The sequence below is a fragment of the Staurois parvus genome, unplaced genomic scaffold, assembly GCF_062004578.1.
Source record: "Staurois parvus isolate SC_StPar_1 unplaced genomic scaffold, SC_StPar_1.0 ptg000068l, whole genome shotgun sequence".
Taxonomy (NCBI): Eukaryota; Metazoa; Chordata; class Amphibia; order Anura; family Ranidae; genus Staurois; species Staurois parvus.
In genome coordinates this window covers 10,054,682-10,071,378 of record NW_028317864.1, presented here as the reverse complement: position 1 = coordinate 10,071,378, position 16,697 = coordinate 10,054,682, and the positions used below count along the sequence as shown (strand labels likewise).

The following is a 16,697-nucleotide window of genomic DNA, read 5'->3' as shown; positions in this document are numbered from 1 at the left end:
TGGGTGCCGGCAGGGAATCTCCGGCCGGGATCCGGTGATTGACATCTTAGGTCGCCAATGGTGGTGCGGGTAGGGTACATGCGCGCCTGCTACATGGAAATGTAAAATCATGTGTGTGTGTATATATATATATATATGTGATTTTATGCAGCCCTGCTGCCCTGTAGCAGTATTTCTGCTATAGGGCGGCAGGCAAGCGGTTAAAAGTCAGCAGCTACAAAAACGTTAGCTGCTGACTTTTAATAAACACACACTCACCTGCCCCAAGGTCCAGCGACGTGCTCACCCTCGCCGTCCCTTCTCTCTTTCTTCTCTCTCAGCCAGGTGCCCACTGCGCATGCGCGAATCTCGCTGCACCTCCTGATTGGGCCGGCAGTCTTCTGGGACCTTTGAAGGTTCCCAGGAGACTGCGGGAGGAAGGAGGGGGCTGAACTTCTGCCACACTTTGCCGTGGCGAACAGAGCTGGAAATGGGAGCGGGTACCTGTCAAAACCAGGTATCCGCCCCCCCCTCCCAAAAGATTCCAAATATGGCAGTGGAGGGGGTGGAGGGAGGCAAGCAAGTGAAGCTTCCACTTTTGGGTGGAGCTCCACTTTAAAGGGTTGCAGATGAACTAAACTCTCAACATTAACCATTTAGTTAGCTGTTAGTCTTAAAGTGGTTGTGAAGGCTCACGTTTGTTTTTTTACCATCTTGCATTCTACACCGTGTTCCAAATTATTATGCAAATGATATTTTTCTCATTTACCTAAATAATTGATGTAAATAACAGACAGCATAATTCTCATGTTATCAACTATTAAGAGCACAATTCACATTTTATTGAACAAACCTCCTAATGATAACAGGATTTTTGTTCCAAATTATTCGCACAGTAAGTTTCAAAACACTTTATAGGTTGTAAAGAACTGAAAATTGTCACTTGTTGTGTTTGCAGCAGATTTATGAAATCAAAAGCTATTTCAATCAAACTTTTAACAACATTTTAAGTTTTTAAACATTTTAACAGGTCACGTTACATTGTAACATAGGACCCCTTATTGGATAGCAGCTTCACAAGTCTTGCATCCATTGAACTTGTGAGTTTTTGGACAGTTTCTGCTTGAATTTGTTTGCAAGATGTATTCTTTGCAGCATGAGATGGTGCATTGTCATGCATGAAGATGATTTTATTACGGAAAGCATAGTTCTTCCTTCTGTACCAGGGAAGAAAGTGGTCAGTCATAAACTCCACATACTTTGCAGAGGTCATCTATACACCTTCGGGGACCCTAAAGGGGCCAACAAACTCTGTTCCCATGATTCCGGCCCAAAACATGACTCCACCACCGCCTTGCTAACGTCGCAGTCTTGTTGGAACAGGGTGGCCGTCCACCAACCATCCACTACTCCACTATGCACAGTTGCAAGACTGGAGGACTCTACACCTTGATGTCCGTGGGACTCCAGAGGCACCAGCAGCTTCAAATATCTGTTTGCTGCTATGTAATGGTATTTTAGCAGCTGCTCTCTTGATCCGATGCATGGATCTGGCAGAAATCTTCCTCAATGTGCCTTTATCTGCGCGAACCCGTCTGTGCTCTGAATCAGCCACAAATCTCTTAATAATGCGATGATCACTCTTAAGTTTTCGTGAAATATCTAATGTTTTCATACCTCGTCCAAGGCATTGAACTATTTCACTCTTTTCGGCAGCAGAGAGATCCTTTTTCTTCCCCATATTGCTTGAAAACGGCGCTCTGCTTAATAATGTGGAACACCCTCCTTTAGTAGTTTTTCCTTAAATCGGGCTCACCGGCCAATCTAATTATCACAGGTGTCGGAGATTGTTTTCAGTGATCAAAAGAGCCCTGACACACAATGCCATCCATGAGTTACACTGAACAACAAAATATTTAATCTTTGTGACACTTAAATAGAATTTGCATAATAATTTGGAACGCGGTGTATGCATGAAGGTAAGACCAACCTTCAGTGTGCAGCAGCCCCCCCCCCCCCCAATACTTTCCTCAGCCCCAACATGATCCTGTGATGGGCCTGAGAACCTCATCTCTCAAGGGACTCTTCCTCCTCATCGCCTGGGACAGCAGCATGAGCCTTTAGCTCCCGCTGCATCAATCACAGCCAGTGAACAAATGGGGCCGAGCTGAGGTTCTGTGTATGAAGGGTGCTTGCTCTGGGGGCACTTGGCAGGAGGGAGGAGCAAGGAGTGCTGGAGGGGGACCCGAGAATAGAAGGATCGGGGTTGCTCTGTGTAAAACCACTGGAAACCATTAGGCTGCCATCTTGTTGCTCACCGCATACTGCCACCGACTGTCTGGCAGACCTGTAGCAATCTCACATCACTACATGGTCAGTTAACCCTTCCCTATGCTATCCAAAACGTAAAAATTATTTTTTGGCTGGAGTTACTCTTAAAAAAAAAAAAATGTACCTGTTCCAACTTGCATACAAATGCAACTTAAGAACAAACCTACAGAACCTGTTTGCAACCTGGGGACTTCCTGTAAAGAAAATGAGGATCAAACACTTTGAGGGAAAAATAAAAAGGTTTCTCTCTCTCTTTCTATTGTGAAAAATATTAGAAAAAAATGCTCAGACAGTACTGACATCTTCCAAATGACCCTTTTTTGAAAAAAAATAGACACTTTAAGGTAATCATATTTTTTGCCACAATTTTTTTACATGCTAGTATTGAGGTGGGGGGGAAGAGGTGTTAATGGGATATATATACAGGTCACATACAGTGGGAGGGTAATGATGGGGGTCGGTTAATATGTAGGCCAAGGGAGCCAAAGGCGGTAATATTCAGGTCATTGCACAGACAGAATGGAGATTAGATGTACAGGAAAGGGGGGTTGAAAGGGTTTAAAAAAAAAACCCAAAAAAAACACCCACCCACAATATAATTAGTGAAAACCTCCCATGCTGTACCTGCTGCTATATTTATTTATTTATTTCAGGTTCTTATGTAGCGCTGTCAATTTACGCAGCGCTTTACATATATATTGTACATTCACATCAGTCCCTAACCCTCAAGGGGTGTACAATCTAAGGTCCCTAACCCTCAAGGGGTGTACAATCTAAGGTCCCTAACCCTCAAGGGGTGTACAATCTAAGGTCCCTAACCCTCAAGGGGCGTACAATCTAAGGTCCCTAACTCACATTCATACATCTACATACTAGGGCCAATTTAGACCGGATCCAATTAACCTACCAGCATGTCTTTGGAGTGTGGAAGGAAACGGGAGTACCCAGAGGAAACCCACGCAGGCACAGGGAGAACATGCAAACTCCAGGCAGGTGGTGCCGTGGCTGGGATTCAAACCAATGACCCTAGTACTGCCAGGTGGAAGTGCTAACCATTTAGCCACTGTGCTGACCACTATACTACTCCCTTCCTATATGCACTTCCTATGAGCCTTTCATTCTGTCCTCCTACCTCCCCTTTCTTTTACGGTGAGAGGAAGTGAAGGGATCTGAAATGTAAACGCAGGTAGTGTTTACATTTGTGATGGCTGTGATTGGCACAGAGCCACTTGGATCGGCTCTGTGCATTTTACCGGTGATCTGCGCTGTCTGATGACCACACAATCGCATGCACTCAAACGTCACACTGGGCCCACTCCTGCGTGTTTTCTGCAGCACCGTTTAAAAAATGGCGCTCCAAAAAAATACATCTACCTATTTTTTTTTTCTTTTTTCTTACTATACAGAGGCAGTAAGGTGGTTGATGAGCTATTCAATTTTTATCTTTATCTTCTGTGCTGGAGATCGGCTTTGAATTATTTATAACCAATAGCTTGTATATTTATTGCAAGAATTGTGTCCGCATGCCTACAGCGCGGCTTGCATGTGTTTGCATTGTGGACAGGTTTATCGACATTGTTTTTCATATTTCATGAGATCTGTTTTGCTGCAAAGTGGCTACTATTTATTTTGGAGCAATTTTGAGTGATTACCAGATAAATTGCTGAGAAGGAAATCGTGGCGAAACACCCTCACCGAACAACAGTGCCATACACTGCAAAACAATGAGCATTGATTACAAAGGTTAATTGTAATCCATGCTGAAGTGACCTTGCATCATCGTAGTTGTCAGTGTTTGACTATTGTTCCTTTACCCCCAAGCTGTTGTATTCATTCCTGTGCTTTTCCCCGTGTGACTATATTAGGAAGTTTTATTATCAGTAACAATACAGGCTCCATTTTTAAAGCAGCCACGTTGCATTAATGTAGAATTCCTGCTGCTTAAAAAAAAAATATACGGGCACATTTATATAAAGCTCAGCACCTCTCTTTATAAATGTGCATTACGATCCATTTGTGTTGGGACTCCATAAACCTAAACATACACCAAAAACATCTTTTAAAGTTTGGATGACCTCTCTGGTCAATATTCTTGCCGTAAACCAGCTTAGAAATGCTACTGCCTTTAAAAACATGGTTTGGTACCATACATAGAGTTTAAAGGGATTTTAAAGGGTTTTTTTTAATTATAATAAAAGAAGTTAAACTTACCTGCTTTGTGCTTTGATATTGCACAAAACGGTCCCTTGCCTGTTTTTTGGTGGTCCTCTGATGGCGCTGTCCAGTCCTGCGAGTGCAAGCATAACAAGCCGGTTGCTGTGGGGGCACCCGTGTGGGTGCGCTCCCAAACTGGGCTGTGTGCATCCATAGATGCAGACAGTGTGGCCTTGGCCACGCCTCTTCTTCCTTCCTTCCACAGGATTTGACTCACATCAGCAGGAACTGCTTCTCTCATAGTCTCCTGTGAAACCAGGAAGAGAACAGGACTGCTGCAGCCGGGACAGCGCTGGATCTTGAGAGGATTCAAGTGTTTAAGGATGGGGCAACCATTATTATTATACAGGATTTATATAGCGCCAACAGTTCGCTCAGCGCTGTACATTACAATGGGAGACCGTACACAAGACAGTACAATAACAATACAGTGCAATACATGAGGGTTCAAGGGCCCTGCTCCTTAGCATGTTTTTTTTTTTTTTTTTACCTTAATGCAGGGAATGCATTAAAGAGGTTGTAAACCTCAGACATAAAATATGATCAAAGCATATCCCTCTATAGTGTATACTTGTCTCAATCCAGAGCACAAGTGTAATTTCTATCTGCTGCCTCCTTCCTCACTTCTGACAAGTTTTCCTGACATCAAGAAATAAAAAGGTGGCAGGGTAGGGAGCACCAGCACACAGCCTGTGATTCTGTGTGCAGCGGGTGTGTCCATTGCCTCCAATCAACTCTCACTGAGCTCTACAGAGGCTAACTTCAGCCCCCTGCTTTCTGAAAGCTCAGATAAGCTGTATAATCTATGCATTTTTAAATGGCCACAGATAAACAGGTGCAACTTATGTAGGAGGCTGTTCATCTCTCTATCACCTGAAGCCAGTCACGTCTCTGGGTATATGTAAGGGTGGTTGTAAACTCTTACATATACCCAGAGAAGTAACTATTAGCCTTTACAACCACATTGAAAGCACCTTGGACAGAACTGTAAGTTCTATGTGGGAGATGGTAAATGTGTGTCTATGCTCACTGCAAATATTACACCTCTGGTGTCATAACAGGTCGAATCTGGTCATCTGTGACTCAAGGATTGCGGAACTAGTTGGATAACTCAGGGGGCGTTATGCACCCAGAATGTGCCAATCTTCAGGAAAGTCACATTTCTCAGTCTCAGCCAGCTGTAATGTAAACATTCCGAATACCTTAAATTTCTTCTTCATGCTTTATATAAAGCAAAAGCATCTATGTCATCCCGATTCCAAGGAATTTAAGCCATCTTTAATTATTTAAAGTGGTTGTAAACCGTTACATATATCCAGTGAAGTGACTGGCCTCAGGTAATACAGAGATGAAACAAATCCTATATATGTTGTACCTGTTTATCTGCAGCTCCCTACTGCTGTTCAAAGTGCAGAATTTTCAGAGGATCTCTCAGCTCTGACAAGCAGGGGTTGGGGAGCTGATTTTATGTTGATACCATGACACACCTAAAGGAAACACGTCGTGCTCTGGATTGATACAAGTACACAGTATGGAGGGATATACTTTGTTCTTATTTCACGTCTGAGGTTTACAGCCATCATAGGTTCACTAGAAATAGGTGCTCCTAGATTGTAAGCTCGAAAGAGCAGGGCCCTCAATCCCCTCATGTTTTGCATTGTATTGTTATTGTTCTGTCACATGTTCTGTCCCCCTTTGTAATGTACAGCGCTGAGCGAACTATTGGCGCTTTATAAATACTGTATAATAATAATAATAGAAATAAATCTTCATACAACACCACAAAGCTTCTAATTCCCTCCCTGGTTATCTCTTGCCTCAACTATTGTAGCACTCTCCTCATTAGCCAACCTTTACGTAGGCTATCCCTCCTTCAGTCCATCATGAATGTTGCTGCCAGACCTTTACCTTACCAACCATTCTGTGTCAGCTCCTCCTCTCTGCCAGTCCCTCCATTGGCTTCCGCTCACCAAACCAATACAATTCAAAATACTAATGTAATACAAACCATCCACAACTCTGCCCCAAGCTACATCATTAACCTTGTCTCAGTATACCAACCAAATCATTCTTTTCGTTCTGCTTAAGACCTCCTGCTCTCTAGCTCCCTCATCACCTCCAGGACTTCTCCACAGCCTCTCCCATCCCCTGGAACTCCCTACTCCAGTCTTTTAATTTCGGGCTTTGTCCACCTTTACTTGATCCCAGAAAACCCATCTCTTCAGAGACGCCTATGCTCTCTCTAACTAATAAATTGCATTTTTTACTTTTTCCATCTGTTCATCCACCACTGTTATTGCCATTTAGATTGTAAGCTCTAATGAGCAGGGCTCTCTGATTCCTCTCATATTAAATCATATTGTAACTGTGCTATCTACATCGTTTTTGCAAAGTGCTGAACAAAAAGTAAGTCCTGTATTATTATTATTATACAGGATTTATATAGCGCCAACAGTTTGCTCAGCGCTTTACAATATAAAGGGAGACAATACAGCAAATACAGTTCAATACAAGAGGGTTAGGAGGGCCCTGATCCTTGGAGCTTACAATCTAAGATTAATAATAAACTCCCTGCATGTTTTGTTTACAAAACCAAAGAGGAGGCTACACAATCCCTTTACAATCACCCGCTGTATAGAGTAGGTTGAGAGTAGAAATTAGTGACACATTTTGTCGTTTTGTTAAAATTCACTTTTTTTGTGAATTTCTCAATTCATTGGCAGTATGTAGTTACCTGTTGAAATCGTATTAAATCCAAAGATTCTGGGTTTGCTGGATACAAACTCATGAATGCAGTACAAAGCTGTGAAGCATAGTGAAATTCCCGAATTGTTCTGGATGCAGATGACAGGGAAACAAAAGCACATCTTGTGCTGATATACTGATATTCACTAAGCATTCGCTGGCAGAGAATGCAGCCTTGCAAATTTTGTGTTGTAGCAAATGTTGGTTCTGCGCTCCGATGTGGGTCTGTAGTGCTTCATTCTTACTCAGTAACAAGTATTAACTCTAAACCTCCTCCCAGCCCTATCCTAAGTCTAATCTATATAACCCTGTGAAGACAAGATCGCTATACTTGCCTATTCTGAAGCTGGTCCAGTCTCCAGCGGCGGCTTCTGTGTAGAGAGAGGAAAATGAAATGAATAGAAGATGACCTCACCCATAGACTTACTATGGGGTATCCGTTGTTGGCTACACAGAAGCCGCCGCTGACAGCTCAACCTGGGCCAAGGACAGAGCGGCTTCAGAATAGGTAAGTAAAGCGATCTATTATTTACAGGGTTAGATAGAATCAGCATAGAATGGGGCTGGGAGTAGGAATAGCGTTCATTAGGGCAGCACAGTGACTAAATGGTTAGCACTTCCGCCTAAGGTCGCTGGTTCGAATCCCAACCCCGGCACCACCTGCCTGGAGTTTGCATGTTCTCCCTGTGACTGCGTGGGTTTCCTCTGGGTACTCCGGTTTCCTCCCACACTCCAAAGACATGCTGGGAGGTGAATTGGCTCCTGTCTAAATTGGCCCTAGTATGTGTATGTATGAATGTGAGTTAGGGACCTTAGATTGTACACCCCTTGAGGGTTAGGGACTGATGTGAATGTACAATATATATGTAAAGCGCTGTGTAAATTGACGGCAGTATATAAGTACCTGAAATAAATTAGAATTTGGGTGGAATTCAACTTTAATTCAATACCGGGCAATTTTATACCTTCCTGCCCAGGCCAATTTTCAGGTTTCAGCGATCTCACACTTTGAATTGCGCGGTCATACAACATTGTACCCAAACTAAAATTTCATAATTTTCTTCACACAACTAGAGCTTTCTTTTGGTGGTATTTAATCACCGCTGGGGTTTTTATTTTTTGCTAAATTAACAAAAAAAGACCAAAAATTTTGAAAAAAAACACGTTTTTCTTTGTTTTTGTTATAAAAGTTTGCAAATAAATAATTGTTCATAAATTTAGGCCGAGATGTATTCTGCTACATGTCTTTGGTGAAAATAACCCAAATTAGGATGTATTATTTAGTTTGTAGGAATGTCACCAGTGCAGTACAGCGTCATCATATAACTGGCATGACGGTGATCAGGGACTCTGACTGGTGACAGTATGGAAAAAAAAAATATATTTTTTTTAATTTTTTTTTTATTTTTTATTAAAATTTTTTTCTTTTTTTTAAGATTTTTTTTCATATTTCACTATGACCAAAGTAGTACAATGTTACCATAGTAACATTGTACTACTTTGGGGAAGTGATCAGTATTTTTTTTTTTTTTACACAATTTGCTTATAGTAAAGAATTACTAATGGAGGAGTGTAGTAATACAAAAAATAACCAAAAACCTACATACCTGCTGCAGCAGCATCAATGTGATGTTACCACTGTCCCCAGAACTGAGCGATCACATGATCGCTGGTTACTCAGTTCTCCGGTCTGATCTGAACAGGGAGCAGTGACTGTCAGTCACCACTCTGCTCTTCCCCTCCAGCACTCACTGGAGCGCTGGGCAGAAAAAGGGGTCTGAGCAGCTGGCTCAGGGTCTGGGCAACACGTTGGGAGGCTGAGCCATCTGTCTGTAAGGCATCTGGGTGGATCCCAACGTTGCCGGGATCCCTTCAGAGTCTGGAGCTGCTCTGTAACATCAGCCGGCAATGGGCTTTAGTCCACTATTGGCTGATTCGGGGTCACAGGAGTGCACTCCCATGAGAGAAGTATAGCCAAAAGATCTTGGAGTATACACCCCATTTAAAAAATAAAAGTCCCACATGCTCACATGATCTTTGATGCACTTTCATCTAAATGCACGCCTGTAGGGATCAATGGTAAAGTTCCTAAAATGCATGTCAAATGTGCCTAAAATGCAACACACTGACACAGCACACATTTGGATGACACGGAACAGGTAACTCTTCACTATAACAAGTTCCTCCAATTGGCTTCTTCTGCTGCCACTCGTACCCTGGGTGCTGAGCGCAAAACTGACTGGCTGTTGCACACCAGATAAATCATTGTTGTGAACGAAAATGCATCCACAAGCATCTAGAACAGCCTTTCTCAACCTTTTCAACACAGAGGACCCTTGAAATTACTTTTTGGTCTTGGGGAACCCCTGCTAAAAAAACTCTACAGCTAATTCTACTTATCTACAACTCATGATACATTAGTGTGATGGTCAGTGGGAGGAATACCCCTTACACTTGTGGTCATTGAGAAGAATTACCCCCTTATAGGTGGCTAAAAATATCAATGGTGTCAGCGGGAACCTATGTGAGAGGCGGATATCGCTCGTTGCTCAAGGAACCCCTGGCAAATTCTGGAGGAACCCTAGTTGAGAAACCCCAATCTAGAAGTATGGTAATGACAGACTTCACCTGCTCTAACACATGTCAGCCAAATGGGCTTAGTCCATAGAGATGTAGAAGCCGGGTTGGGTGATACACGTTAGAGGGGCGGCCCTGGGGTGCGATCTGCCATTGCCATGCTGGTGAATGTGTTTTTTTTTTTTTTCCACAATAAAAGTGGATACCAGTGATTTATCTGATATGTGAGGACCTTTTCTGTTCACATGCACCAAAACACACTGCAGAGATGTGACCTGGCCCTTACTGTTAGGCTTAGGCCAACTGTAGGGATTTTAACCACTTTCACACTTTCACCCCCTTTCTGTCCAGGCCAATTTTCAGCTTTCAGTGCTATAACACTTTGAATGACAATTGCGCGGTCATGCAACACTGTACCCATATGAATTTTTTACCATTTTTTTGAGACCGATAAAGCTTTATTTTGGTGGTATTTATTCACCACTGGGATTTTAATTTTTTTTGCTATGTAAATGAAAATGTACAAAAATTTTGAAAAGTGTTTTTCTTATAAAATTTTGCAAATAAATATTTCATCATAAATCTTGGCCAAAATTTATTCCGTTATCTTTTTAGTAGAAAAAAAAAATAACCCAAATTAGTTTATAACCAAAAATGATCATTTTTAAACTTTTTTTTTTTTACATTGTTTTATTTTTTTATATTTGTTTTTTTTTTTTTTTTTACATACTGTCACCCTAGCAGTACAGTGTCACCATGGTGACACTGTACTACTTGTGGGGGGTGATGAAGATTTTTTTTTTTCTTTTTCTTTTTTAACACTGATTGCTTTTACACCCATATAGGATGTAAAAGCAATCATTTCTCCTTCTCTCTAGCTGCATTCTTGCAGCCATTGAGAACTACTGTGTGTGAGCTGTGATTGGTCACAGCTTGTCACATGGTACAAGGCTGTTGTGAATAGCCTTGTACCATGTGACCTCTGTGATCATTCACAGATTTCACACGTAGTAAGCAATGTCACAAGTGACATCTTGCTTGCTACTCTGCATGTGATCACTGATTGGCCAATCAGTGATCACATGATCGGGACCTCGCAGAGAGGTCCCGTCCGATCGGTGTTCCACTGTGTCCGGAGGACACAGCGGGCACCGGATCGCAGTGCTGCGCACTCCCAGGGAGCACTTACAAGCAGGGTGCAGAGAGGCCATTTATAAACGTCCACCCGACCCTGCACTGCCACCGTCCGGCCGTTTATATACAACGGCCGGACGGGAGGTGGTTATTGCCAGCTTCAATGAAGGCAGGAGCAATGAGGAAGCACTGGCAAGCTGAGCATAACTGGGTCGGTTAAAAAGGGGGCTTTACAACACTTTGACCCTTTTGCCCTGCACGGTAAAGTGATAACATTTTATCTTTAGCAGATGCCTGGCAGTGCCATTAACTAATGGCACCCTCATGCATCTGCCAACTCATGTGGCAAACTGCATGGTGCCGCATGTTTTTGGAAAGGGGTCATTGATTTCTTTTTTGTTTCTCGCATGTAGGGCAGCTCATTGAAATGAATAGGCGGCTCTACACAAGTACACGGTGGCACCAGCTTGGAGTGACCAGGGGCTTGCAAATGTGTATATAGGCATTTGTGTGGAATTCCACTTTAATGATTTGTTTCCTTGCAGGTTGTTGGAACATTTCCAGGACTTTGGAAAATAACCGTCCATATTTGCATACCAGATTTTTTTTCTCATTGTTAATCCTCAGTTTAATTTTAGGTGACCCCCTAATCAGTGCTGACCATGTAGAATTCCAGCGGTACTTCCATCAGATATTTATCTGAACTACCTAGCTTTAATTAAATTTCCACAAAAATAATGCTTCTCCGCAGTACTCAATAAAGCATCTAAATGTGAGTTCCCTAAAGGCTTGCATTAATAAATTATAGCTTAATAAGTATGTTCGGCTCATACATGCCGGGCTAAAATATGTGTCTGGCTCTAGTGGTAATAAAGGTTATTCATTAGCCGGGTTTCTCATTTTATAGCCATTCCTCACTTCCTCATTCAGTAGATCAGAAAGATTTTATGATAATGTTCTCTGGTTGAGGGGAGCTCAGATGGGTGCAAATTCCAGAATTCATTTTTATTGCCAGCCTAGGGGTTTGTTTGTATGAGACTCAAATGTGGCTCTAAAACCAGTCACCTTCCTTCATTAGCACAATAATAAGGAGCTGCTTTATGGGCCATTAGCATTATTATAGTTTACTAATTGAATCTATTTTACTTCTGGTAGCCAGAGTTGATGCACCATCTAATGAATGTGTCCTAAAGTTTTGTTTTTTTAATTTAGTTTTTTGTCACTATGGATTATAATTATGATTCTTAATCCGTGTGTGTTCGTATGTATGTATGTGTGTATATACACATATATATATACATATATACATACATATATATATATATATATATATATATATATATATATATATATATATATATATAATCTATCTCTTTCTCATATACACTATATTGCCAAACGTTTTGGGACACCTGCCTTTACACGCACATGAACTTTAATGGCATCCCAGTCTTAGTCCGTAGGGTTCAATATTGAGTTGGCCCACCCTTTGCAGCTATAACAGCTTCAACTCTCCTGGGAAGGCCGTCCACAAGGTTTAGGAGGGTGTCAATGGGAAGGTTGGACCATTCTTCCAGAAGCGCATTTGTCAGGTCAGGTATTGATGTCGGATGAGAAGGTCTGGCTCGCAGCCTCCACTCTAATTCATCACAAAGGTGTTCTATGGGGTTGGGGTCAGGACTCTGTGCAGGCCAGTCAAGTTCCTCCACCCCAAACTGGCTCCTCCATGTCTTTATGGACCTTGCTTTGTGCACTGGTGTGCAGTCATGTTGGAACAGGAAGGGGCCATCCCCAAACTCTTCCCACAAAGTTGGGAGAAGGCGAACATGGTTGATCCTGCTATCACTGTGTGTTTGGGGACACTATACAAAGTAGGCACTAGTATAATTCTGTTCATGATCAATATATTAATCTGTACTACTACCAGTAATGGTGGTGATCAGCGACCGTATAGCGCGAGTGAGATAGTGTGCGGGCAATCTAACGCTAGCTGACCCTGGCTGGGAGGGAGCTTACAGACCCTGACGCGATCTGATGTTGCTAGTGGCAGTAATACAGTGATCAGTGAAAAATTCTGTATACTGACACTGCACTAATGGCACTGGCTGGGTGACAGGGTGATCAAAGGGTTAACTGTGCTAATCTAACGCGTGCATGTAAAATGTAGTGCTTTTACTCACAGTACAGTGTTCTCTCTTCTCTCACTGGAGGGGCAGCGGGGTGTGCATTCAAACCCTGAAATAGAAAGCTACATAATGTTATGTTGCTTTACCCAAAGGCGCTTCTCACACGCAAAGTGCGGGCAGACGGTTGGCAAGTAGTTTAAAAAAAACTTTAAATTGATTTGTTTTTTTTACATATTTTAATTTAAAATAAACTTTTATCAGAGTAGTACAATGTTACCATAGTAACATTGTACGTGTGTGTGTGTGTGTGTGTGATCAGGGATTTATTTTTTGTCTTTTACACTTTGCTTTGCTGGAGCAGTAAACATTTCTCCTGCAAAGCTTGCTTTGAACGGTCATGAATGAGTTAAGTTCATGACAGTTCAAAATAATAGTGATCTGTAATTGGCTGGAGCTGGTCACATGGTACAGAGTGCTGTGATTGGTCCCATGTATCATGTCCTGTGAGAGCTGTTGGCCAATCACAGCTCACCAGGAAGAGAAGCAGAGCTGTTATGATTTAGATGGAGTCATAACAGCTTTGCTAACGTGATCATGTGATTAAATCGTGATCACATGATCGCGGAGTCCTGTTCACCGATGTGTCTGTTGTGTACAGCCAGAGTGACGTATCCATACGCTGCTTCGCCTGTAGCTGCCACCCGTCCACAGGACATTGCGGGCGGTCGACTAGCGGTTATATTAACCACCTCCCGTCCAGCCGTTGTATATAAACGGCCGGACAGTGGCAGTGCAGGGTCGGGTGGCCATTTATAAACGGCCTCCCTGCACCCTGCTTGTGCGCGCTCCCTGGGATCTGGTGCGCGCTGTGTCCTCCAGCCACAGTGGAACACCGATCGTCGGACGGGACCTCTGTGCGAGGTCCCGATCATGTGATCACTGATAGGCCAATCAATGATCACATGCAGAGTAGTAAGCAAGATGTTACTTGTGACATCATTGCTTACTACGTGTGAAATCTGTGAATGATTACAGAGGTCACATGGTACAAGGCTATTCACAACAGCCTTGTACCATGTAACAAGCTGTGACCAATCACAGCTCACTCAGTAGTTCTCAATGGCTGCAAGAATGCAGCTAGAGAGAAGGAGAAATGATTGCTTTTACATCCTATATGGGAGTAAAAGCAATCACTGTAAAAAAAAAAAAAAAAATCTTCATCACCCCTCACAAGTAGTACAGTGTCAGCATGGTGACACTGTACTGCTACGGTGACAGTATGTAAAAAAATAAAATAAATATAATAAAAAAAAAAATGTTTAAAAATTATAATTTTTGGTTATAAACTAATTTTGGGTTATTTTTTTTTACTATAAATATAATGTAATAAATTTTGGCCAAGATTTATGGTGAAATACTATTTATTTGCAAAATTTTTGTTCAAAATTTTTGGACTTTTTTCATTTATATAGCAAAAAAAATAAAAATCCCGATGGGGAATAAATACCACCAAAATAAAGTTTTGTGTCTCAAAAAAATGGTAAATTCATATGGGTACAGTGTTGCATGACCGCGCAATTGTCATTCAAAGTGTTATAGTGCTGAAAGCTAAAAATTGGCCTGGGCAGGAAGGGGGTAAAAGTGTCCGGACTGGAAGTGGTTAAAATATGTGCCCCCCATTTCAAAGAACTTCCTGAACACAGGAGAAGTCTGCCAAGTTGGATTTGGTGAAGGAGGTAAGGGGAACTAAACTCGAACAACTTCATTTTATTTTGTCCCTCCCTCTTACGCACATGCTAGAAAATAGTGACCTAGGAAAGCTTGGGGTCCCTGCTCAGGTTCTCTGCCATATTCGGTGGATCCTGCTGGGAGGCAGGGTTGAAGGGAGTCCATCCTGACTCTTTGTGAACTTAAGGAGTGTAAAAGGGGTTTTGATCGCCATACACGGTGCAAAGCCACGTGTTGTGGGAGTAAAAGCAACCTCCGCACGTTTTATCATGCCCCGTGGCTTAATCGTGTAGGTCTTAACCACTTCCAGTCCGGACACTTTTACCCCCTTCCTGTCCAGGGCAATTTTCAGCTTTCAGCGCTATCACACCTTGAATGACAATTGCGCGGTCATGCAACACTGTACCCAAATTAATTTTTTACTATTTTTTTGAGACAGATAAAACTTTATTTTGGTGGTATTTATTCACCGCTGGGATTTTTATTTTTTTTGCTATGTAAATGAAAAAGTCCAAACATTTTGAAAAGTGTTTTTTTAATAAAATTTTGCAAATAAATAATATTTCATGATAAATCTTGGCCAAAATTTATTCCGTTATCTTTTTAGTAAAAAAAAAAATCCAAATTAGTTTATAACCAAAAATTATAATTTTTAAACATTTTTTTTACATTTTTATATTTTTTTTTATTTTTTTACATACTGTCACCGTAGCAGTACAGTGTCACCATGGTGACACTGTACTACTTGTGGGGGGTGTTGTGAATAGCCTTGTGCCATGTGACCTCTGTGATCATTCACAGATTTCACACGTAGTAAGCAATGATGTCACAAGTGACATCTTGCTTACTACTTTGCATGTGATCACTGATTGGCCAATCAGTGATCACATGATCGGGACCTCGTACAGAGGTCCCGTCCGACGATCGGTGTTTCACTGTGTCCGGAGGACACAGCGGGCACCGGATCGCGGTGCTGCGCGCTCCCAGGGAGCGCGCACAAGCAGGGTGCTTATAAACGGCCACCCAACCCTGCACTGCCACCGTCCGGCCGTTTATATACAACGGCCGGTCGGGAAGTGGTTAATCAAGCCCCCAGGAGTGGGGCGAAATGCGTCGGGAGGGTTGTGGCTTGCCTGGAGGGTTGTGGCTTGCCTGGAGGGTTGTGGCTTGCCTGGAGTTTGCTGAGGTTGCTTTTACTCCCACAACACAAGGCTTTGCATGGTGTATGACGATTGAAACGCTTTTCATGCTCCTGCTAGAAAATGTTATTCTATTTCCCACCATTGTTCTTTGTGCTGCAAAAGGCTCATTGGGGTTCTCTGCCTAGGCCGGACTCCACTACTTTCTGGGATTGCTATCTCACAGCTATCCCAGAAGGCAGTGGGTTACTAAGCGGCGCATTCGCACGTGCATGATGGATTTCCTCGCAAGCACACATTGCCTTTCCACCAGAAGCTTTCGGCATGTGTGCACACGTGGGGGATATCTGCCACTTGAGAGTAAACCTGGTCTCCTCCAGCTCACAAATGCCTGGAAAGAGGAAGGGGGGGGGGGCGAGGTTTTTCAGGAGCAGTTTTAGTTCCATTTCACACAATAAATTGCGTTAATTATCCAATGGCATGAAAAGCAAATACCTGTTCACCTAGAATACCCAATCATGTGCAGGTGAAATAGGAATGTGATTTTTACATGGCTGGATAATTAAAGTGAATATTTCTACCTTTTATTGGTTGATTATGCATCAATCCGCCTCAAAGTCTCTAGCTGAAATTTAAAGTGGTTGTAAACCCTTGCATATCCCCAGTGAAGTGACTGGTCTCCATTGATACACAGAGATTAAACATATCCTCCTACATAAGTTGT

At 42.3% G+C, this 16,697-nt stretch overlaps 1 protein-coding gene across 1 annotated transcript in view; it reads left to right on the top strand.

Annotated features, from left to right (window-relative positions):
- WNK3 (WNK lysine deficient protein kinase 3) overlaps window positions 1-16,697 on the top strand; it is a 190,185-nt gene that overhangs the window by 46,068 nt on the left and 127,420 nt on the right. The window lies entirely within an intron of this gene.